General features: G+C 42.2%; 1 pseudogene across 1 annotated transcript; it reads right to left on the minus strand.

Annotated features, from left to right (window-relative positions):
- Window positions 1-600: 600 nt before the first annotated feature.
- Window positions 601-11,453, minus strand: LOC147826533 (ribosomal biogenesis factor pseudogene; annotated as a pseudogene). Its single transcript, XR_015439041.1, has one exon. The product of XR_015439041.1 is annotated as a ribosomal biogenesis factor pseudogene (transcript).
- Window positions 11,454-25,136: the final 13,683 nt, after the last annotated feature.

Raw genomic sequence — 25,136 nt, forward strand, 5'->3', positions numbered from 1 at the left:
CTTAGTGGGATAGTGGGCTGTAACGAAAAATGCAGAGCAGGCTTGGAGAATGTCAGCCACCTGTTGCACTGAGCGCATAATCTAAGCAGGGTTCCTATTTTATGCAGCTCTCTGTTGTCAGTCTTCCGCTGTCTCATCGTGGGGTCGTTCCCCATTTTCTGTTATACACTCATTTTGGCGGGGGGTGGCTTGTGGGCTGAGCCAGACTGACTGAGACAAGTGCACAGGAGAGGTATGTATGGAAGCTGCCGCTGGAGTAATGGGCGGCCATACACGCCCTAAAGTGAGTGTCAGGTTCTAGCTCACAACCTGCCACCAGACACAACCCACTGGGCACCGGAAGGCCTGCACCGAGCTGCCATCCACTGGCGGGGTTCTGACCTGAGTCTCGGCCCCGGAACTTCTCTGACCAGGGCTGTTCGGGGTTTTAGACGCTGCCCACGCCAGTGGCGCCGCCTAGGCTCCTCGGGTCACCTGGCAGCAGGCTCCCTGAAGGAGCGCAGCCCGGGTCCCTGGCATGCGCCTGCCCAGCAGGGCACGTGCCCAAGACCTGACACCTCTGCTGGTCTGGCCAGCGGTGGGCTCAGGTGGTGACGGGAGGTGGGGAGCGGCTGTAAACACGGATGGATGAAGCCTCCTTTGCCCCCTGTGCACCCCACATCTTAACAGCCACAGTGGGACTGGTGGTCCAGGGGTGGGAAGCTCTTTACTCATGAGTAAACTACTCATGAGTTTGTTTTGGGTGGTATTTGGGACTGAATGCAGAGCCTTCACACTGAGCTACATCCCCCAATTTTTTTGATAGGATCTCACTAAATTGCTAAGTTTCCCAAGCTGGGCTTGAACTTGAAATCCTCCTGCCTCAGCCTCCCTGAGTGCTGGACTACAGGCGTGCGCCACCACGGCCAGAGAGCGAGCAGCGGTGCCAGTTCTAAGAAACCCCCGGCACAACTTGTCTAGTTCTCACCCTAAACTACGGAAGGAGAGGCAAAGTCTGGGTCTAACGACAAAAGAAAAACCAACCAACAAAAGACTAGGCAGATGGTTTGGCAGAGGGTCCGGGCAAATAATTTTCAGAGACTGGCATGTAAATTGGCCCCAGGAGTGTGGAGTGTACGAACCCTGTTAGTCCCTGGCGTTTTAGTCCAGAATTTACCCCCGTGGTTTATCCCACTAAGACGGCTTCGGGCCACTGAAGATTCCAAATTATGCTAGTGGATGACAATGAACACCTTTTTAATATATCATTACCATTGATTCCCTATTAATACATCTGCAACAAGGGACTTTTCATGCTTTTAATGTACTGCAACACACGGATCGTATAACCGCAAAACTGTCTAGTCAAACTAAAAAATTACAGCACTGCTCTCCCACATTCGAATTTCCCCACTACTCCGAGGAGGACCGGGCCGTCAAACCAGGATTTGGAGAAAAAGCCAACGCGCGAGGCGGAGGAACGGGTGCGCAGTGCCCTCTAACGAGCGGGCCACGCACGCAGCCGGACCGCGTCCCGGGTCACGCGGGACGCGAGCCTTGTGGGAAATGTAGTCTCCTCACGACGTCACCCGCGGAGACTGGGCTTCTGCGCATGCGTCGCCTTCCTCCAACTGAGTTACAGGAAAGTGGCGCTCTGCCCGCTGTTTCGCGAGCTCTGGGTCGTACTCTGCCCGGAGGTTGGAAACGGGTGAAAGGAGGCGACCTGGGGCAAGGCGGGTAGGAGCAGACATCGCGGAGGCAGGCGCGCAGTGCCTGGCACTTGGTCGGCGCGGAGGGCGTGCGGGAGCGGCGCTTTCCCGGGAGCGGCGCGCGGCCGCAGGGCCTGATGGGTGCCTCCGTGTACGGGAGTCGGTTTGCGAGCTTTGCGGGCGGGTCCCTTCGGGTGTCAGTGGCAGGACAGGAAGTCCCCTGGTCCTTATCTCTGACATTCAGCGTCCCACAGCGTGAGCGGCATTCCTGACTCCTGAAGAAATAACGTGTGTGCACACCCAGTCTTCCTGTGTGGCAGTTGTACTGACTGGATTTCTGGGCGTCACTTCCGCACGTAGGGCTTCTCTGCCTCCTTTGCATAGTCCGCCTGCCAACGCCATTTGAGTTTATTGGGGTTTTTACGAGAAATGGTCCCAGAGAAAGTGAGTTCTGAAAGGGGCTCGGTGCACTAGAAGGTGGCCCCTTTGTCTTTCCAGTAAAGTAGTTGCAGCGTTTGAGGGGAAGCTCCCTGCGAATAGAAATCCGACCTGAAGGAACTCCCGTCTGGCCGGAATTCTGTCACTAGTCCTTGGGAACAGAAGCATCAGCATTCTTGGAAGGGAAGGTCCCAGCTCTGCATGGCCCTAGGATGATTGCGCGGGATGTGCTCGGTAACCCTTGACTCAGTAGCCATCACGCACTGGGTGGTGCTGGGAGGTGTGCACCAGTTTTGAGAAAAGCGAGGGGAGGTGGGCCGAGAGGGGGAGGCAGTGTCCCTTAATGGACAGGGCTTGAAAGTTGGCCCCGGGTGGAGAAGAAACCTGTCTTCCTGGAGAGATCTTCAATCCAGTGTCTTAGCTGCCTCAGCTGTCACCAGATTTGTCATCTACAGTCTACACTCGTGCTATGCTCCCTCTGCCCTGATAGTTCTTCCCGGCTCTTGGGGGAAGGATTTGCCAGAAAAAAAATTAAAAATCGGATCCAAGGAGCCATGACTTGCCCAGGCTCACAAGATTTGTAGACGCTGATCATCCTGACTTTGTGGTTAATAGTATTCATTTTGCCACTTAAGTCAAAATAAATGTTTATTTTTGAAGTTATTGTTGTAACACAGAAGTCCACTTAGAACAGACATTGCTTTAAAATACGTAGCCTTCAATAGCCCTGTCATTTTTTTAATCCCCCAAACTACCTGTGGTTTATGGGACTTCACAAGGTAAATGATGCGTGTTTCCTACCTAATGTCAGTGATCCATTTAGTTTGTTTGTTTTTGAGACAGGGTCTTTCTGTGCAGTTCAGGCTGCCCTTGAACTGTGTAACCTTGGCTCACCTTGAACTGGAGGCGATCTGCCTGCCCCAGCCTCCTGAGAGCTGGGATTACAGGTATCATGCACCACGTGCAGCAGTAATTTGTTGTTGGTAATGATAAATTTTGCAGGAAAGTTATAAGGAACTATTCTGCATTACTCTAAATGGGAAAATTAGAATGCATCACACTTCTCCAAACCAGTTTTTAAAAATGTAAATAAAATACAGTACAGTGCCCACTTACAAATAACAGACCCTTTATGACTTATACTTAAAAAGATTTTGTATCATGTTAAAAACCCTTAAAACATTGTTTACTAATGTGCAGACAATTGCCTTGGGGGTTTACATGGCCTCAATTAGTGCCAGAAACCTCACTGAAACTATTCAGTTGCCATTCATTGTGATTTTCCAAATCCACGTGTTTGTGAAGTTCTGTTGATTGTATTTGACATGACATTGAACACTTTCTCCCCCACATGATTTTGTTAAAAACATTGAGTTTTAGAGGCTCAGATGTATCAGCATTTGCTATATAAGGAGCCAATAAAAACTTAATAGCTCCACAAAATCAACTTCTTAATTTTTTTCTTGACATTCTGTGGATGTGCATTTGGGTTGGGCTCTGCTGGGAAGTTCTTATGCTGGGGTTGCTTGGATCACAGATAAGGCTCTGTTCATCTACTGAGGCTGGTGGTACAGAGTCTGGCAATTCATGCTGACTCTTGTCCTCGTCAGATTAGCCCCAGGCCTCTTCACAATGTGCCTGTGTGTCCAAGTGCGCAAGCAACAGCTGGGAAGGACTTTCTGAACCTACCTATGCATTGTACTTACTGATGTCCCGATGGCCAGAGAATTCAGAGAAAAAGCCCAGATCATCATTGGAACATGGTATACATGGGCTTAGATGCAAGGAGACTTGCCTGAGGGTATCATTCCTGAAAGAGTATGCCACAAGACATTGTGTGTGTGTGTGTGTGTGTGTGTATATATATATATATATATATATATATTTTCCCCTCCTATATAATTGTGAGCAAAAACTGTTGGGTTGCAAGAGGTATACTGTCTGCAACGTTCAGGTAATATAAAATCATGGAGTGTTGGATGGAAACACTTACCTGGAGTCCTTTGTGGAACCCTCATAGTAATAGGGAAGTAGTTAATTAGGCCCAAGTATATTTCTATATAGTAATTTTACTGACAACATGTTTCCTTCTTTGGGTTTTATACTTTCAGGTAATATAATTTTGGGAAGTCAGTGGCTAGTGTGTGGTTTTATTAACCCAAAAACATTGTATGTTTAATCATTGCAAAGTACTGTGCTTGCGGATGTGTTTTGGGTATTATCTTTGCCGCCTCTTGTTGAGCTGTAAACTGCTGTTGTCCTGTAGTGCGGCCGTTTCCAGCTGATGCTTGGTGAGCTTACAGAGGGAGCCAGGACCGAGCCCCACGCAGTTGTGACTGCTGCACTCGCCTTTCCCCTCTGTGTTCCCACAAGCACAAAACACGGGTCAGTCTCTGGTGAGCTCTTTCTCATTCCTCACTGAGGTTTTTGCTGTTTTTATTAGCCCACATTTGTAGGCCACCGTGTTTGCATTCCTTGTGTGGAGGTGCTGCATGGATGGAACCATCTCAGTTCCCCGGTTCACTCCCTGTCCTTCGCTCTCTCACCCTCTCCATCTCTGGACCCAGAGACCCAGCCCCTTCTTTCTCATCAGGTTCTTTCTAATCTAATGCTAGAGGCCTGGGCAGAAGCTGCAGCACTGCTTAGGAATAGTGAACTCTGCAGCAGGCTTTTTTCTTTTTACGTACTAGGCTACGATTTTCACTCTGGCCACAAACTGTGTGTGTCTCTACCACATGTAAAATGAACATTGCCCCCTCAGGAGCCTTGGGAACCTTTTCACATGTGGCCTTGGTGGGAAGGCCCACTGCATCCTGGTGGCCTGGCGTCTGCCACAGGAAGGAGCTGGGTGTGAGCACCACAAGTCCTTCCCTCAGACCCTGCTGGCCAGGGTCTGCGCAGCTGGCTGTCCCTGTGGGTCACCTGCTCAAGTGCTTTGCTTAAGACACTTTGTGCTGCTTTGCTCTGTGGCTTCTGAATTCCCTCCAGGATTCCTGGGTTTGAGTTGACCAGCTTTCTGCACATACTTTGGTTATTTATAGTGAGGTGGGGATCCAGCAGCCTGCTTTCCATTTCCAGTTTTTTCTGACTCCACACTTTTGCTGTAAGAATTACTCAATGTAGGGCCAGGGATTTAGCTCAGTGGTTCCACCGCCTGCCTCACAAGTGCAAGGATCCGAGTTCGATCCCCGGTACCAAAAAAAAAAGAATTACTCAATGTGGTCGTTTCTTTAGACAAAGTGAGCTTCCTCCCTGCCAGAACCCATGAATTAGACCAAAGCCAGTCCCCTGCTCTGGGACAGACCCTTCACCTTTGGGCCTGAACTTCTCACCTGGGCTGGGAGGGGACAGAAACAGGCACTCTTCTGTGTTACACCCTAAGGCCATAAAATGCCAAAAATATTTTTGGTCTTTGTTCCTGGCCATGAAGCCTTTTCTTTTCTTTTTTCTGGTACCAGGGATCGAACTCAGGACCTTGCACTTGCCAGGCAGACGTGGCACCACTGAGCTACACCCCCGGCCCTATGAAGCCATTTCTTACATTAAAATGCTTTGCTGGGGACAAGAAATGGTGTTAGTCCAGACCCAGCTCCCTTATATTTCCTATTTTTTGGTACCAGGGGTCAAACTTGGGACCCTGTGCTTTCGAGGCAGGTGGCGGAACCACTGAGCTACATCCCGGCCCTCCCTTATGTTTCCTGCAGACCAAACGTGGAACATCCTGCAGATGCCTGAGATGGAGTGACCCTCTCTGTTGTCCATGGTGCAGCAGGCAGCAGGTGCAGATGACCCTGTGGGTGCAGATGACCCTGTGGTCCATAACCCTCAGGCCACTCTCCAGTTGCCACCAACATTTAGCTCACTGTCCTTGAGGTCCTCAGCAGCCTTGATGCTCCTCCAGCCATGTGAGTGATCTCCCGAGGCCTGGCCTCTGTGTTCTAGCGCTTTGTGACCACAACACCCCATTTCCGGGCATGAGTTCTCTTCTGGTTATGTTCTACTTAAAAAGCCACCTGAAGAACTTGGCAGCTAAAGCAGTTTATGATCCCGTGATGCTGTAGGTTGGGGGCTCTGCCTGGTGGCTGGCTAATTTCACACAGTTGCAGCAGGCAGCAGCTGAAACGGCCTCTGAGAGCACAGCTGGGTGACGCACAGCTGCCCCCTGCTGGCTGGCTGCAGTACTGCTGAGCCCAAGGAGCAGGGCTGTCCTTGCATGGGATGGTTCCTGTGGGTGTCTCCCTGGTGGCCTTGGCTCTGTGGTTTTCTACATGGCAGCACCCCCCTTCCACGCCACATTAACATTCCAGAGCCACTGGTGAAGCGGCATCACTTCCCACAGCCTTCAGAGGTCACCTTGTGTCACTTTTCTGCGCCAGGTCTAGGCACTGCTCAAGGCCCCCACAGAAGGCAGGGTGGTGACCAAGCTGTGCCCCTAAGACCTGTCAGAAGTGCTGCTGTCACGATTGTCCTAAACACATGCAGCTGCCCTTGTGCACACCTCTTTGTCACAGGCTATTTTGAAGTCTGTAATGAATATCTCAGGTGCTGGCTATGAATTGGGTTGAACTGAGGTATGCAGCCTTCCTAGTGTCCATCTGGTGGCTCACTGGTTCCTGAGCGGGTGGGGGAGGATCCTGCAGGTGTCACCGAGTGGTTGTCAGCTGCCCACTTTCCGCTGCTGTTTCAGATACTTTGAGGCTCTCTGTTTAGGCACAGACACATTTGTAATTGTTAGATCATCCTCACATAGATTCCTTATATTATTGTGAAAGTCCCCTCATTTCTGGTAACGTGTGTCTCTTGTCTAGTTTTAATGTCTCCTTTTGAGCTCCTTGTGGTTAGCAGTATATCTTTTCCATCTGTTTACTTCAAGTCTGTTACTTTGTACTATATTTAAAGTATGCTTGTGTAGACAGCATAATGCAGACTCCTGCTTTACTATTAAATCTGACAGGGTCTATCTTTTTTTTTTTTTTTTTTTGGTACCGGGGATCGAACTCGGGTCCTTGGCACTTGCACAGCAGGCAGCAAAACCACTGAGCTAAATCCCTTGCCCCTGACAGGGTCTATCTTAAGTAGATATTTGCTATGGTTCACTTAAACCAAACTAACAGGGTTGAACTTAGGTCTGCCATCTTGTACTTTTTTAGCTTTACATATAAATTTTTAACATAAATAGTATTGTGTTTTTATCTGCAAATTCCATTCCATCATTGCTGGTATATAGGAAAACAATGGATTTCTATGTATAGTATTAACCTTATATCCTGCAATCTTGCTATAATATATATATAATTAATTTCAGGAGGTTTTGTTTTTTGTGGGGTTTTTTGGTACCAGGGATCAAACTCAGGACCTTGTGCTTGCCAGGCAGGCGTGGTGCCACTGAGCTACATCCCCGGCCCTCCAGGAGTTTTTTTGGTCTACTTCTGTGGATTTTCAAGAATCGTATCATCTGTAAACAGGGACGGTTTTATTGATTCCCTTCCAATCCTTACTCTTTTGACTTCCTTTTCTTATTTCATTAGCTAGTCCTAATGAATAAAGACTGTATCCTTGCCTTGTTGCTGATGTCAGTAGAAATGGATTATAAGAAACTGATCTAATTTCTTCCTTATTTTGTTAAATTCACTTCACCAGTGAGCACATATGGACCAGATGCTTTCTGTTTTGAAGATTGTTTATTCAGTTGTCGCAATAGATGAGGGTGTATTCCTACTGTATGCAGTCTTCCTCAGTATCCGTGGGAGGTGCTTTCAGGAGCCCCTGTGGATTCCAAAATCTGTGATGGTCAAGTTCCTTAGATAATGACAGTATTTGCATGTGACAATGCACATGCTTTATCCTTCAAGTCATCTCTAGATTACATCTCTAGATTACATAATATGATGGAAATGCCATGCAAATGAATTGCTGTTATACGGTTAGACATTTAAGGCAGTGACAGTGAACCTTCTAGAGTTTTCAGTGATAACAAACAGCCAGCTGTGGCACATATGCCATAGGTTCACCACCCCGGTTGAGAAAATAATGATAAGAGAAAAACACCCATACATATTCAGCCCTGACACAGTTATTTTAGGTACCTTTGTTCCATGGTTGTTTGAGCATGTGGATTTGAGAGCTGACTGTATACTTCTGTCCTTTCAGGAGTTGGTCCATTTCATGCAGTTTGTCAAGTCTGTATAGTTGTACACAGTATTTCCTTTGTTATGCAGAGAATCTGTAGTAGTGTCTGCCCTTTCATTTCTGCTGCACTTTCTATCCACTTTTTCTCCTACTTAGGCTATCTATAGGCTTATCATTTTGGGGGGGATCTTTTTAAAGTACCAGCTTTTTGTTGTTTTTGTTTTCTCTACTGATTTTCTACTTTTAATTTCATTAATTTCCATACTAATTCTTTTTTTTAAGTTGTATAAAATACTTATTTTATTGAGTTTTGGGGGGGGATGTGATACATCTCCATTGTATTACAATTGACCCATTAATCTTGTAGCTTCATCAACATTAACTGGTTCATTTTCATGATGCTGCTGATTCAGCTCTTTCTCCGGTGGTTTTGAGAAATTTCCAAGTTCCTTCTGAATGTTTACAAAAGCATTATCCACCCTACGAATTTTTTCATCATTTACAGCGTCTATCTTTTTAAGATCAGTGGTGACTGGTTTTGCTTTGTTTTTGGACTTCAAGTTCTTTTGGCTGGCTATGTGAAATACACTCCTGGACTTCTGCCCTCTTCATTTGTTCTTGGCCATTGTCTTTGATATCCACGTGATGCTTGCTGCTCGAGGTCCAGGTAACGCCATCTGCACTCACAGGGTCCAGGAAGTTTCAGGTAGAGGGATCTCCATACTAATTCTTTTTGGGATTTGTTTTGTTTTGTTTGTTGAGACAGGGTTTTGTAATGTAGTTCAGGCTGGCCTCAAACGCGAATCAATCTTCCTGCCTCACCCTCCTGAGTACTGGGATTATAGGCGTGTGCCACTATGCCAGGCTCCATACTAATTCTAACTTCTTTTCTTCTGCTTACTTTATAATTTGTTCTTATTTTTCTAGCCTCCTATAGGAGAAACTTAGGTTATTGACTTTGTGTTTTTCTTCTTTTCTAAAGTAGGCATACAGTGCTATAAATTTCCTTTGAAGCACTACTTTTAGACGGTGGTGTTATTTTCACTAAATTTGTTTTTAGTTTCTTGATTTTCTTTTGGTACCAAGCATTGAACTCAGGACCTTGCACTTGTGAGGCAGGCATGGTGCCACTGAGCTAAATCCCCTGCCCTTGAGATTTTTTTTTTTTTTTTTGGTGCCAGGGATTGAACTTGGGTCCTTGCGCTTGCACAGCAGGCGGCGAAACCACTGAGCTAAATCCCTGGCGAGATTTATTTTTTGACCCATGTACAATTTATAGTATGTTGTTTAACCTCATCCATTTGGAGATTTTCCATTATCTTTCTGTTACCGGGTTCGTTTAATTCCAGCATGGTATATACTTTATCGCCCAGAAAGTCAAGGTGAAGATACCAAGGGATTTGCCCACTCCTCCTGGTGGTACCTGCTGTGTCAACGCACAGGGTGGAGGGGACAGAGCTTGCCCGGGAGCCACTTGGTAAGGGCATGCAGCTCACTCCTGAGCTCTCCACTCTCACACCCTGTCCCCTTCCCATAGCCCCACTTACTCCAGCGCACTGGGGTTGGGCTCAAACATAGGGGTTTGGGAAGACTCAAAGCATTCGGACCATAGGAGCAGTGCTCTTCAGTCCTGTGAGCAGGTCTTATCCTTCAGTGAGTCTCTGCCGTTGGTCTGTGAACCTCAGAAGTATTTCCCAGTTTACTCTTTCCTTTTTTATTATTTGTACTAAACTTTAATTTCATTCATTATCCCATATAATTCCAAAGCAGGTCTGTGCTCTTAAGATAAGCAAAAGAAACACACATCCCAAATCTCACCAAGAGTTGTTTCACACTGTTCCTCTGAGCAGGGCATGAGGCTTTGGGGGCCCCAATATTGACCCCTAACATTTCCCCCCCTGTGATTTTATCACTGACATAGAAAGAACAGTACATGAACAGTGGTGGTGAACTGACGGCATACATTCCACAGCAGGCTGTTTGTATCACTGAGAGATCTAAACGGTTTCACCATCACTGCCATGGAAGAATCAAACATGTGAGGCATCATTAAGCTCTTATACACTCACCATGTCTGAAGGGCTGTGATGGTGACAACTAATTTTTCCCCCCACCAAGTTCTGTGTTTTTTTATTTGTTTAAGTAAAATGCTAAAGTATGTAAATGTGCTGCATTTCTTTAATACATTTAAAAAGTGGAAGTTTGGAGATTTTCTCGTTCCCATAACTCCAGCAAGGTCCCACATGTAGCTAGGAAAACCCAAATGTTCCTGGGGTCCTGAGAAAGCTGGTAAATATCTAGGCCTGCTGAACTCTTGAAGAAGAGCCCAGGAGCCAGGGTCAGCACACTGTTTTTGCATAGCCAGTGATCCCACCAGTAGCAACCAGTGCTGTGTAGGCAAAGCCAAAATAATGTAAAGGCAGTGGGGGGCCAGTGTTCTTCTGCACTGTTTTCCAGGCAGGAGACCACACCAGGCCTGCACCAGAGGCCTCCGATCGTCTCACTGGAAACTACAACTGAGGGGGTGGCCGTTTAGCTCCATCCATGGTATTGCAACTTCATAATATGAAATACAACTGTATTTTCTCCTTCTTTCTCACCCATCTATACAGAAATTGGGTTCAAGTTCACCTAACATATTATTCCAGGTGTGTATTTTATATTTATGTCTTCATTCTGGATCACAAGCTTCTTGAAGGAGCAGAAGTTTATTCATACTTTTATTCCCACCAATAAGAATGGTTTTAGATCCATAAGGTAAAAGTATTTTTAGCAACTTAATTACCACAGAGGCAGGATTATGCTAGAATTTTCTTTTCACCAGCCCTGTAGAGTAGAAAACAAGCCGCATCTTATGTAAAATATACAAACAGGTATGAACTCCATATTCCTGTTCTGTGACCAGACTGGCTGACTTGGGTTGAGGAGAAATGTGCTATTGCAGAGACTGGTGTCATTTGAGGACATGGCAGCATTTGGACAATGCTCAGAGGACCCTGTACAGGGATGTGATGCTGGAGACCTACCGCAGCCTGGTGTCATTGGATGAGCCAACATCTTCTCAGGATCCATTCATACTGCTTCCTACTGTTGAGGTAGAAGGCTCCGGACCGTGAAGAATGTGTCATCCCTCTCAGCAGATCAGATTGGCATCTTCATGGCACAGCTCCTCAGTCTGAGCTCTTGTCAGTTTTCAAAGGACCTGAGTTAGCAGTTGGCAAAACCCGACATTATTTCTCGTGAACAGGGCATCTCATGACTAAACCTGAGGTGATCTTCAAGTTAGAGCAGGCAGTAGAGCCATGGGTGATGAGAAAACCCTCAGACCCGAGCCTGCCAGGTCAGTGTGTGTGTCACGGCCAGAAGGGCCAGGAAGCCTGGGGCCCAGCAGATTTGGCAGTGTGGCTGTTTGTAGCTGTTTTGTCCAGACCTGAGGACACGTGGTCTGTGTGCATCAAACATATTCCCACCTTTTTGTCTGCTTGGTATTTTCTTACATTTATCCCAACTAGACTCTCTACCTACCCCTTAGACTTTTTTCTTTGCTCTGCAGTTTTCAGCATTCTTAGTTGCCCTGTTTTCCTCTATTCTCATACATACACTTTTTTTTTCCAGCACATCCAACAAGTTTTAATCTGATAATTTTATAGTTGTAGCTATAGCAGCATTGATCAAAATACCATTTTTTTCATGGAGTTTATGTTCTGATGAGAGAAACAGTAATGTTTAGTTGAATTCAAACCATAAGAAATGTTTAATCAGTGTGAGAAAAAAAAGAGATGTAATTTAGGAAGGATGGGCAGAAAACAGTTTTGTTTTGTTTTTGGTACTGGGGATCGAACTCGGGTCCTCGCACTTGCAAGGCAGGTGGCAGAACCACTGAGCTAAATCCCCGCCCCAGAAAAGACCATTTTAAGGGGATTATTAAATGTTTGCTTTGGTATAGCTTTAGTTTGAGTTAACTTTTCTGATTTTGACATATAGTCCATAGGTATATATTTAATCTGCATTCAAGAGTAAGTGTCATTCTTGGAGATACAGGGTTGGAAATGAAGAGCTTAAAGTCATGTTTAGAGATCATCTGAATAGTGGATAAGAAAATGAGCCGAGAAGTCCAGGAGCAAGCCTGTGTGCCACACTTAAGAAGCCAGGGACTGAGGAGTACCCACTGCAGGAACATGGAAAGGGAGGTCCAGTCTTGGGAGGAGGACCAGGAAATTCTGGGTTCCCAGGCCAAGCAAACCAAGGCTTTCTGTTGAAGAGCTCAGATTTCTGTTGGGCATGGAGTTTGCATTTAGCATTTTCTCTCAGTGTTATTGGAGATTATGCTGAAACAACCAGGGAAATAAAGGATGTGCAGGACTTTCCATCTCCTGTGAAGCATGGAGAGAGCTGGAACTACAGCACACAAGACACAGCCTTGCAAAGCTGGGATAAATGTGCCAGGAATTTGAGAGAGAATGTCAGGGCTGTTTTTCTCATGGGGAATCAGAAAAACTTTTCAGTGATGGTGAGCACAGCCTGGGATGTAACCAAGCCTTTAGACCAGCAATAAGAGGGAACCTGGGGTAGTGGACTGTAACTTCCTGTATCTGAGAAGCAGGGTAAATTGGGTTAAAGTAGGAAGTGGAGAAATCTGTTATTGTCCAACCTAGGGAAGAAGAGAAACCCCTGAAGGGCTCTAGTTATTCCTCAGGGAGGGTGAACACTAAAGCATAGGTGTGGATCCTATCCCCGAACCATACTCCTTCCAGACAAATGCCTCCCCTGTAACTGCAAGTAGCTGGCCCATAAAACTCTTCCAGTTTTCAAAACAGAACATGATAAAAATTCTAGCACAAGATACCCACCATTTTGTAGGAATTAAATAGAGGGAAGGAATCAGGATAAATCACTGATTATAAGGGCTTAGTTGAAAACTAAACTAGGCAGAAAGTACTTAAAATTACCAAACATGTGCTGGGGATTTAGCTCAATGGTGCCACCGCCTGCCTCGCAAGCATAAGATCCCAAGTTCAATCGCCATTATAAAAAATAAACTAAAATTACTAAATATGTCTTTATAATTCAACAGAGAAAAAGCAGTGAAAAATTGACATTAGAAAATTTACTGGAGCTGGGGATTTAGCTCAGTGGTTCCACTGCCTGCCTCACAAGTGCAAAGTCCTGAGTTCGATCTCTGGTACTAAAAAAGAAAGAAAGAAAATTTACTGTCATTTATTACATTAAGTCAGTAGGATGAAAAAACTTCTAAATACCAATATGCATTATTGATTTTCATAAAATCTTATGCCACTATGAGAGAAGAAATTTTTTCACCTTTACATGAATATTCCATAAAGAATGCTTATATGTGGTTCACTTATGTGATTGTTTTTCTTATTTCAGATATCCAGATAATTGATGGGCTTAAGAAAAATCAAGGAATTCACTGTGGACATTTATGGCAAGTTCTTATTAGCAGTAACACATCAACTAAGGAAAAGGTTGAGTTAGGAAAAACTAATTTGAGCTCAAAACATATTTCTTTCTTGTTCTTTTTTTCTTTTAGTACCGAGGATTGAACTTGGGACCTTGCACTTACAAGGCAGGCGATGGAACCACTGAGCTAAATCCCCAGTCCTCAAAACATATTTCAGATCTGATTTAAATAACCGACTATTCTGAAGTGAGCCCTAAGGAGTTGAATGCATATCCAAACAAAGCACTTGTCCCTAAAGTACCTGAGGCAGGCGATGCATGCCAGAGAGAAGCCTGGCGACTGTGATGTGGCTGGGAAAGTGCCCGGGCCTATGAGCACCCTCATCATAATCGCAGGGCTCAAACGGGCAGCAGTGCAGAGAGCACGGTGGGCGAGAGGCAACGTTACTGTCACAGAAGAGAGTTGCTGGACAGACCTCCCTCAAATACAGTGGCCGTGGGGCACCTGTGAGGCTGTCACTGCCCAAGAGAACTCCCGGGTAGGGAGGAAAATCTGAATGTAATGCATGCGGGGGAACTTTCCCTAACATTCAGCAGAGAAACCCTATAAATGTAGGGAATGCAAGAAATCCTTCTTTATGAAATCAGCCCTTACAGTGCACCAGAGGACACATACAGGGGAGAAGCCCTATGCGTGTGATGACTGTGAGGAATCCTTCCCTCAGAAGTCAGGCCTTATGCACCAGAGAATCCACACAGGAGAGAAACCCTGTGAATGCTGTACATGTGGAAAAACCTTCTGCCAAAAGTCAGCCCTGACTATACATCACAAGATTGACACAGGAAAGCCCTGTAAGTGAAATGAATACAAGAAAACCTTCTGTTGGAAGTCAGGCCTCGAAGTCAGTCCATCAGAGAATTCACACCAAAGAAAAACCCTTTGAATGTAATGAGTGTGGAAAAACATTTTGCATGCAGTCAGATCTCACTATACATTACAGAACTCACACAGGGGAAAAGCCTTATGAGTGCAATGAATGTGGAAAAAGCTTTTGCCAGAAGACAAACCCAAGGAGGCACCAGAGCACTCACACAGGGGAGGAGCCCTTTGTGTGCACCAAGTGTAGGAAGGCCTTCCACAAACGACCGCTCTCCAAGCATGCGAGAATTCACACTGGTGAGAAGCCCTACAGGTGTAACGAATGTGGAAAAACATTTGCATAAAATCAAACCTTAGCTCTCATCAGAGAACTCACTGGGAAGAAACCATATGAATGTAAAGAATGCAGAAGAATGTTCTGCCATAAGTCAGATCTCACTGTGCACCAGAAGACGCATACCAGTGAGAGACCCTACGAATGTGGTGAATGTGAAAAGACATTTAGCCTGAAGTCAGCCCTTACTAAATACCATAGAACTCACATAGGGGTAAAGCCCTACACATATAAGTGTGAAAAGGCCTTTTGCCAGAAGTCATGTTGCAGAAATCTCGGAAAGAAATACACGGAGACAAGGAATTCAGATAAAATAATAAAATTTCTTCTCGCAAGCAGGCAGGAATGCCAGAAACTGATCTGGTCAGTATCCGTGCCCTCTTTGTTCAGCATTTGTCTTTTAATATCCTTTTTAGCCATTATCTCATCCCTAATGGTCTTTGATGTGTAAATACAATTCCAGTTCCTATTTACAAATCACAGACACAAGATAGGCCATATACATTCTAAATTCACCCTGGCATGGTAACTTTGTTAGGTTAATGAAGTTACAGGTTAGAGTCAGATAACAGTCACCTTAAACAAGGAGTTATGTGAAAAGCAAATCTTAAAAGAACACATTACTTATTTTGCTTCTACAACTACTTTAATATTCAATCTATTAAGTTATCTAAAACTTTTCCATATCAGTCACACATCAGCAGACAACAGAAGATTCACACGGAAGAGAAGTTCTGGTGGCAGAGACTGACAGTTCTCCACAAACTGTTCTTTTTTTCTAGGACACATGGCTAACCCAAATTTCTCAGCCTTTCCTTCTTTCTCATGGCCAGAAATATGAAATTGAGTTCTGTTAGTACAGTATCAATGAAAGTAAAGACAGTTAGCTCCAGGCCAGGTATTAAAACTGTGTCCTTGTGGTTCACCCTGTTTCTCATGTTCTTTGAGATGGCATTGCTGATGGCACTGAGTGGCCTTGGGAGTTGTATGTCAGAGAAAGTCACTGTGGCTTAAGACACTGTGGTTTGTGACTGAAGAGATCACAGATCTTCCGACCCCATTCCCAAACCTTTCATTTATACTTAATGTGAGAAATGCTTTGTTGAGCCATTGTCTTTGTGACCTGTTTGCATTTCAGTAACACACTGAAGCTAACACACTGTATGAGGTTCTCAAGATAAGATTCCAGTGCTCATATATCAGAAAATTCACATAGGAGAGAAAACTATGTCATCATATTTTATTTATTTATTTATTTTTTGGTACCAGGGATTGAACTCGGGTCCTTGCGCTTGCAAAGCAGGCGGCAAAACCACTGAGCTAAATCCCCAGCCCTGTCATCATATTTTATGCCCAGGTCAGTTTAAAAATTTATAGGGATAAACAGTGCAACCAATTGGGAATGCCTTATTTGGCAGAGATCTCATTGAACACTGAAAATAAATTTTTATAGATGTCTTCAATGTGTCAAAGCTTTGAACAGAACTCCTTTTTAATGTATAAGAATTTGTAATAAAAAGCAATCCATGTAATACGGATATAGTTTTAAGTAGGTTAAATGTAGTATCCAATTTTTTTAAGTTCTTGATTAGTAGTTAAATGTGACTTTGATAGTGCAAGCCAGGAGATATTACACTGGAAATGTCATGAGTTTGTGGGTGCTGCTGGCAGATGGTAGAGCCTAGGCATGCTGCTAACCAGCCTACTATGCACGGAGCAGCCCCTTTGAGCATGTCTATTCTATGAGTAGTACATGAATATTCAGCATTAACAGAAAACTTCTTGAACTGAACCAGGATAAGTGGGTGGGTAATATGTATACTTTACATATTGTGGCTTACATTACTGTATCCCACATTAAGTGGTACTTTAGCTTCTTTATATCCAGACAGATACAGTAAGTCTAAACTATTATTCTGCCTACTCTTTATCCTACATTCATACATTTTAGAGATGAAGAGCCATCTTCCAACTTTTTTGCGAAGTCTTTCTTTATGATACCTACTATATAAAACTTAGAAATTTATCTGCTTGGAGTTTTTTATGCTTAGTCAGGGCTAAACTTCCTTTTAGTGTTCCATTTGGACTGAGCATATGACCAGTTCTGCTCAGTGGGATTCTGACTAGTGGGATTCTGTAGCATATCTGGTAAGAGTCCCCACAAAGAAAAAGAGAAGCATAGAAAATGATAGTTCTGCCTGCAGCAGGCTGCTAGTCATTGTGGTGTTTCCTCATTGCACATGGCAGCCCTCGGGTGGAGACTGCACCTCAATAGAGCAGGTATGGTGATGTGAAAGTCACTGAGATAGCAAACCAAAGAGCTGCTGTCTTATAGGTAGAGCATTAGGTTTCTGTGGAATAAGAAATACCAAAACAACACAAATTTTCCATCTCATAGTTCCTGTCAGGAGATGCTTCACATAGGTCCTCCGCTCAGGACCTCAGAAAGCTGCAAGCTCACCTGAAGGCTGATCTAGAGGTTTCAATTACATTAATTTCCACTCTGATCTTTTTTTCTTCTACTGATTTTATGATTTTTTTTTTTTGTACTGTGGATCAAACTCAGGACAGGACTGGTGCAGCTGAGCTAAATCCCTGGCCCAGATTTTAGGAATTTTAAAATTTCTCCTCTGATTCCTTCAGTGGTCCATTCATCACTCAGTGATGATTTAATTTCCATGTTTGTGTAGTTTCTTTGGGTGTTTCTGCAGATTATTTGTTTTTATTTATTGAATCTTCTTATGGTCCAAACTATGGTTTATTTTGGAAAAGTTCCATGAGTTGCTAAAAAGAATCTGTCTTGTTGTTGGATGGAACACTATAGATATGTGTTAAATCCATTTAATTTGTAATGTGATTTAACTTTGAAGTTTATTTTTATATGGCTTGGAGAGTGTGGTATTAAAGTCCCCCACTATGATTATTTGGTGTCTCTCTGTCCTTTTATGTCAAGTAATGTTTTATGAAATTGGGCATTCATATACATTTGCAGTAGTTACCTCTTATTGGTGAATTGCTCCTTCACCAGTATGCATGGGTCTTGCCTCTTCGGAGTAGCTTTTGTTAGCAGACACTTTCCTCAAAGATAAGTATAGCCACCCTGCTTCCTTCTGGAAAGTTTCTTGGAGTGTCATTTTCCATACTCTCACTTTCAGTCTGTCTCTCTTTACATATAGACTGGTCTTGATTTGGGAGCCAAACAGTTTGTCAGTTTCTTTGAACTACAGAATTAATACCATTTACATTAAGATTATTATTGAAAGATATGTACTAATTCCTGTCAGTTTGGTGTTTATCTGGTGTTTGATTTGTTTTTATTTATCCAATGAGCTTCTTCTTTCACTTGATCTTATAGTTCTCATTATCTGTTTTTTTCAGTTATTAAAGTTTACTGGTACATTTTAGGTACACATAATAATCACATTCATCAGAGGGAATTTGTATACATATATCTTGATTCTTATTTTTTTCCCATTCCTCTCCCCCCTTCATCCTTCTTCCCATCCTTCTTTACAAAAGCTTTATTTCCATTTTTTCCTACTTTTCTCATTTTTTCCCTTTTCCTTCCTTTCTTTCCACTGCATCCTTCCCTAATTCCCCTACCCATTTGAATATTTTCTTATTTCACAATATCTATTATTTTTGGTCCTCTCTCTTTTTTTTTTTGGTCCTCATTTACACTTGCAGTTTCTCACACCAGAGAAAATGTGGTATTTATACGTGTGTCCATTTTATTTCACTTATGAGTATGGTCTCAACATGCATCCATTTAGCTAGAAATTTCTCATTTATCTTTCTTTATGGCTGAGTAGTACTCCATTGTATTAAAAAACCATGTCTTCTTTATTCATTCATGGGTTGTTGGGCATTTGGACTGTTTCCAAGATTTAGCTATTATAAACTGCCACTATAAACATGGGTGTGCATGTATCACTGTTGTATGCTTTTAATTCTTTTGGGATACCAAAAAGGGGAATAGCTGGGCCAAATGGAACCTTTAGTCCTAATGTTTTGAAGAATCTCCACACGGATTTCCACAGTAGTTGCACCAGTCTATACCCCCAGCAACAGTGAAGGGCTCAGTTTTCCTCACAGCCTCACCAGAATTTGTTACTGGTTGATCTCTTGGCTCCTTTGTCAGCTAAGGTGGCTGGGTATGTCTGGCATTGTTTCTGCATCTTCTAATCTGTTCCATTGATCTGGGGTCTGGTTTTTTGGCCAGTATCATGCTGTTTTTAATCACAGTAACTTTGTATAATTTCAAGTCAGGGATTGTGATGCCTCCTGCCTTACCTTTGTTGCCTAGAATTGCCTGTTATTCTGTTTCTGGTTCCAAATGAATTTTAGGATTTTTTTTTTCTAATTCTGTGAGATATGCTGTTGGAACTTTGATCATGATTGTATAAAATATGTATAACAGCTTTGGAAGTATGGCCATTTTCACTATATTGGTTCTTCCTAATCCAAGAACAAGGGATGTCTTTCCATTTTCTGATATCCTCTTTGATCTTTTTTATTTTATTGATTGATTGATTGATTGGTACTGGGGATTGAACTCGGGTCCTTGAGCTTGCAAGGCAGGCAGCGGAACCACTGAGCTAAATCCCCGGCCCTTTTTTTTGTTTTGTTTTTGATTTTTTTTTAATCTCTTTTTTTAGAGAACTGCAGTTTTCACTATGCAGGTCTTATACTTCCTTCCTTAGATTGATTCCTAGGTATTTTATCTTTGGGTGCTATTGTTAAAAGTGTTGTTTCCCTAATTTCTCTCTCAGTGAGTTATTCGTGTACAGTAAGGCTATTGATTTTTTTTTTGGTACCAGGGATCGAACTCGGCACCTTGCACTTGTGAGGCAGGCAGCAGAACCCCTGAGCTAAATCCCCAGCCCAAGGCTATTTATTGATTTTTGAGTGTTGACTTTGTATCCAGCTACACTACTGAATTTGGATATTAAGTCTAGAGGTCTTTCAGTAGTTTTGGGAGTCTTCTATGCAGAGTATCATGTCATCCACAAATAATAATTTAATTTCTTCCTTTCCTATCCTTATTCTTTTTCTTCCTTTTGTCTGACTGCTGTGGATGTTTCCAGAACTATATTGAACAATAGTGACAGTGGCCATCCTTGTCTTATTCCAGATTTTAGAATGAAAGCTTTCAGTTTTTGTACATTTAGTGTGATGTTGGCTCTTGGTTTGTCATAGATGGCTTTTATCAGATCGAGATAAAGAGCATGTATTTAAACTTTCTGTAGCATTTTTATCATGAATGGGTGTTGGACTTTGTCAAAGGCTTTTTCTGCATCTATTGAGCTGATCATATGGTTTTTGTCCTTGTCTCTCAATGTAGTGTATTACATTTATTCATTTGTGTATGTTGAACCATCCCGGCATCCCTGGGATGAATCCTACTTGGTCAAGGTGTATAATCTTCATGACTTGCTGCATTGTTTGCCAGTATCTTATTGAGGATTTTTGCATCTATGTTCATTAGGGAGATATGCCTATAGTTAGTTCTTTCTTTTGGTTGGATCTTTCTCTGGTTTGGAATCAAGTTAATGCTTGCTTCTATGAATGAACTTGGAAGTATTACTTCCCTTTCAATTTCATTAAAGAGTCTGAGAAGTTGTGGCATTAGATCTCTAAATTTCTTGTAGAATTCGGCAGTGGATCTCTCAGGGCCTGGGCTTTTCTTTGTTGCTATGTTTTTAATTACATCTTCAGTTTCATTGACTGATACTGGTTTATTTAGAATTTTTATATCTTCTTGATTCAGCTATGGTAATTCATGTGTATCTAGGCATCTGTCCATTTCTTGTTTTCCATCTTATTAAAATACACATTCTCGGAGTAGGTATTGATTTTCTTCTCGATTTCTACAGGTTCTGTTGTTAATTTCACCCATTTCATTCACAATTGCATGGATTTGAGTCTTTCCCTTTTGTGTTAAGGTTGGGTAAGGGTTTATCAATTTTATTTAATCTTTCAAAGAATCAACTCTTCAATATGTTGATTCTTTGTATTGTTTTTAATCTCTTGCATTAAATTCTGCTCTGATCTTTATAATTTCCTTCCTTGTACAAGCTTTGGGTTTGACTTGCTCTTCCTTTTCTAGAAGCTTGAGGTTCAACATTAGGTTATTTATTTGATCTCACTGTTTTCCTAATGTGGTATTAAGCACTATACATTTCCCTTGTAGAACTGCTTTACTTGTGTCTCATAAATTCTGGTATCTTGTATTGGTATTATCATTTAATTCTAGAAACTAATTCTTTAATTTCATCTGTGAACTACTGGTTGTTCAGGAGGGTATTACTGAATTTCCATGTATTTATGAAGTTCTTATGGTTTCTTTTGCCATTGATTTCCAATTTCATTGCACTATGATCTGGTAATACACATGAGATAATTTCAGTTTCTTTGCACTACTTAACATGTTGTATGAGCTAGCATGTGGTCTGTTTTGGAGAACATTCTGTGTGCAACTGAGAAGAATGTGTATTCTGATGTTGTGGGGTGGAATGCTCTGTAGACAACTATTCCATTTGTTCAAAAGTTTGGTTCAGTTCTAATAATTCATTGTTGATTTTTTTTTTTTGTCTAGCTGATCTATTTGTGACTGGGATATTGAAGTGCCCCCTTAAAATTGTATTAGGGCTTACTTGACTTTTCATGTCTGTTATTGTTTTCCATAGTTGGGTGCACTGGTATTTGGTGCATATATATTTATGATTGTTCTTCCTCTTGGATTTTTCCCTTTACAAGGATGTAGTGACCTTCTTGTCTCTCTTAATCTGTCTTGGCTTGAAATCCACTTTGTCTGCAAATAGAATAGCTACCCCTGCTTTTTTCTGGCTCCCTGTTGCATGAAGTATTGTTTCCCAACCTTTGACTTCCAGTCTGTGATTTCTTTTTTGAATTGTGTTTCTTGTATGTTGGATCTTGGTTCTTGATCCATTCTGTCTGGTTTTTTCATTGGTAAATTGAGACCATTTACATTAATGGTTATAACTAATATGTACTGACTTATCCTTGTCATGACCTTTTCCCGTTGCTGGCTCCCTTTTTTGCCTCTAATTTATTGCCTTGCATGGTGGATTCATTCTGTTGGGATCCATGGAGTTGTAATCCTCATTATCTTTTTCTAGAATATTCTTCAGAACATTTGGAGTGCTGGTGTTCATGAATTTCCTCATCATCTTGGTTTAGGATTCCCTTAACTATTTTCTGAAATGCTGGTTTGGTGGTCATTAATTTCCTTAGTTTGGACTCATCATGGAAGGTCTTTAAGAATAGCTTTGCATGTATCAAGGCCTCTTGGCCTTTAAAGTTTCTATTGACAAATCTGCTTACCCTGATGGGTTTGCCTTTATAAGTAATTTAGTGCTTAGGTGTAACAGCTTTATAATTTGTTTTTCTTCTGAGTTTCTGACATTTTGACTATGGTGTCTTAAGGGGAGGTTCTTTTCTGTCATGTCTGTTTAGCAATCTAAATACCTCCTTTATCTGAATATCTATCATTCCTTAGTTTGGTAAGGTTTTTTGCAATAATTTATATGGCATTAGTCTGTATTTCGACACCTTCCTTGAGGCTAATGCTTCTTAAATTTATGCTTTTAAAGTTATCTTAGACATCCCTTGTTCCTGGGTAGGAAGAACCAATATAGTGAAAATGGCCATACTTCCAAAACTGCTTTATAGATTTAATGCAATGCTGACTGAAATTCCAACAATATATTTCACAGAACTAGAGAAAACAATCCAAAAATTCATTTGGAACCAGAAGAGACCTAGAATAGCAAAAGCTATTCTAGGCAACAGAGACATGGCAGGGAGTATCACAATCCCCAACTTGAAACTATACTACAAAGCTACTGTGATAAAAACAGCATGGTACTGGCAAAGAAAACAGACCCTAGGGTCAGTGGACTAGATAAGAAGATGCAAACACAACACCAGACATACTCAGCCACATCATCTTTGACAAAGGAGCCAAACACCTTCATTGGAGGAAAGATAGCCTACTTAATAAATGATGTTGGAAAAACTGGATTTCAACCTGCCAAAAATTAAAACTAGACCCATACCTATCACCATGCACTAAACTAAGGTCAAAGTGGATTAAAGATCTAAATATTAAGGCAGAAACACTAAACTTGCTGGAAAATAAGTTAGGTAGAACTCTTGAAGACATTGGCATAGGAAAAGACATTATGAACCTCAGTAGCACAGAAACTAGCACAAAGAATCAACAACTGGGATCTCATTAAAAAGCTTCTGCACTGCAAGAGAAACCACCAACAGAGTTAAGAGACAACAACCTACACTGTGGGAAAAAAATTTTAGCAGCTGTACCTCAAAGAACTATCTAGAATATATAAAGAACTGAAAAAAATCAGACCCCCCCAAATTTAAAGACCCAATTCAAAAATGAGCATCTGAAATGAACAGACATTTCTCAGACAAAGAAGTAAAAGCAGCAAATAAACATATGAAAAAATGTTCAACATCACTGGTCATTCAAGAGATACAAATGACAACAACAAAGATTCCACCTCACTCCAGAAAGTATGGCTGCTATCAAGAAATCAACCAATAACAAATGCTGGCAGGTGTGTGGAAAGGAACCCTTCTCTATTGCTGGTGGGAGTGCAGACTGCTGCAACCACTGTGGAAATCAGTATGGAGATACCTCAAAGAACTAGGACTACAGGTCCCATTTGACCCAGCTATTCCCCTGCTGGGTATCTTCCCAAAAGAATTAAAAGAATCATACCACAGTGATATATGTGCACCCATCTTTATAGCGGCACAGTTTGTAATAGCTAAAGCTTGGAAACAGCCCAAGTACCCATCAAGTGGAGATTGGATAAGGAAGATGTATTTTTTATAAAATGGAGTACTACTCAGCCATAAAGAATGAGAAACTAGAGACATTTATAGCTACATGGATGCATATTGAGGCCATACTCTTAAGTGAAATAAATAGGACACGTGTAAATACCGAATACCTTCTCTGGTGTGAGAAACTGAAAGTGTAAATAAGGATTAAAATGATTTAAATGGGGCTGGGGATTTAGCTCAGTGGTTCTGCTACCTGCCTAGCGAGCACAATGTCCACAGTTCAATCCCCAGTACCAAAAAACAACAACAAAACAAAACAAAACAAAATGATTAAAATGAATTGATAATTTGAAATAGGAAGAAAAGGTCCAAAGGGGTAGGGGAAGTGGGAGGGGAAGGGGAAGGGGAAGGGGAAAGGAAAAAATGGAAACAAAGTCTATGTACACAGGGAAGGGTGGAGGGGGTGAAGGGAGTACAGGGAATGGGGAAAAAATAAGAAGATACATCATGTACAGGTACAAGTACCCAATGATAAATGTAAACATATACCTAAAATGTACCAATAAAAGAATATAAGCAAAAACAATAAAGTTGTCTTGGAACTCTTGGATAGTCTTTTCATTGTTTCTTGCTCTTCATTATCACTGACTGCATGTTGTAGTACATCTACCATGTTGACAATTCCAGATCTTTCTTCTGAGTTATTTTACCTATTGCCCGGACTTCCAATTGAGTTTGTATTTGACTTTATGAAATTCTATTTTTATATTAATATTGAAGTATTGACAATAAATTTTATGTCGATATTGCAGTAGCTCAGAGTATTGACCCATGGCCTTCACTCTGAGCTGCATGCCCACCCTTTCTTTTTCTTAATTTTTAATTTTAAGACAAAGTCTTGCTAAGGTCCCCAGGCTGGGCCCGAACTTGTAATCCTGCCTCCTCAGCCTCCCAGAGCACTGGCATTACAGGTGTACATCACCATACCTGGCTTATTGGAGTCTTTCTTGCCAGGATTTGTGCTTGATTTTCTTTTGCATAATATCTCTACTAAAGTCATCTTTCATATCCTACATAGTCTTCCTTATTTATGTCTTCTTTATGCTCACTTATCACTATAATAACTGATGCATTCAGCTGCCTGTCTTTTCTTTGATCTTATTAATCATTTGCCTGAGTCTTTTAAACAGTGTGGAATTTTATCCTCTTATCTGTGGGGTTAGCTTTTGGGGAGTTAAGAATTTTTTGAGGCTTCTTTTTCCCTTGTTTCTTCATTACAGTTGTGATTCTGTGTAGAACTTTGCAGATTACCTGGGAAGAGTCTTCCACTGTCATTTGAGGATCCTTCTGCTGACTGCCTGTTATATGCCTAGGGTTTGGGATCTGTATCCATGTGAGAGTTTCCCCT

This window comes from Heterocephalus glaber, unplaced genomic scaffold (genome assembly GCF_053883595.1).
Source record: "Heterocephalus glaber isolate CG9 unplaced genomic scaffold, H.glaber_assembly_v1.0 deba00001466, whole genome shotgun sequence".
NCBI classification, from domain to species: Eukaryota; Metazoa; Chordata; class Mammalia; order Rodentia; family Bathyergidae; genus Heterocephalus; species Heterocephalus glaber.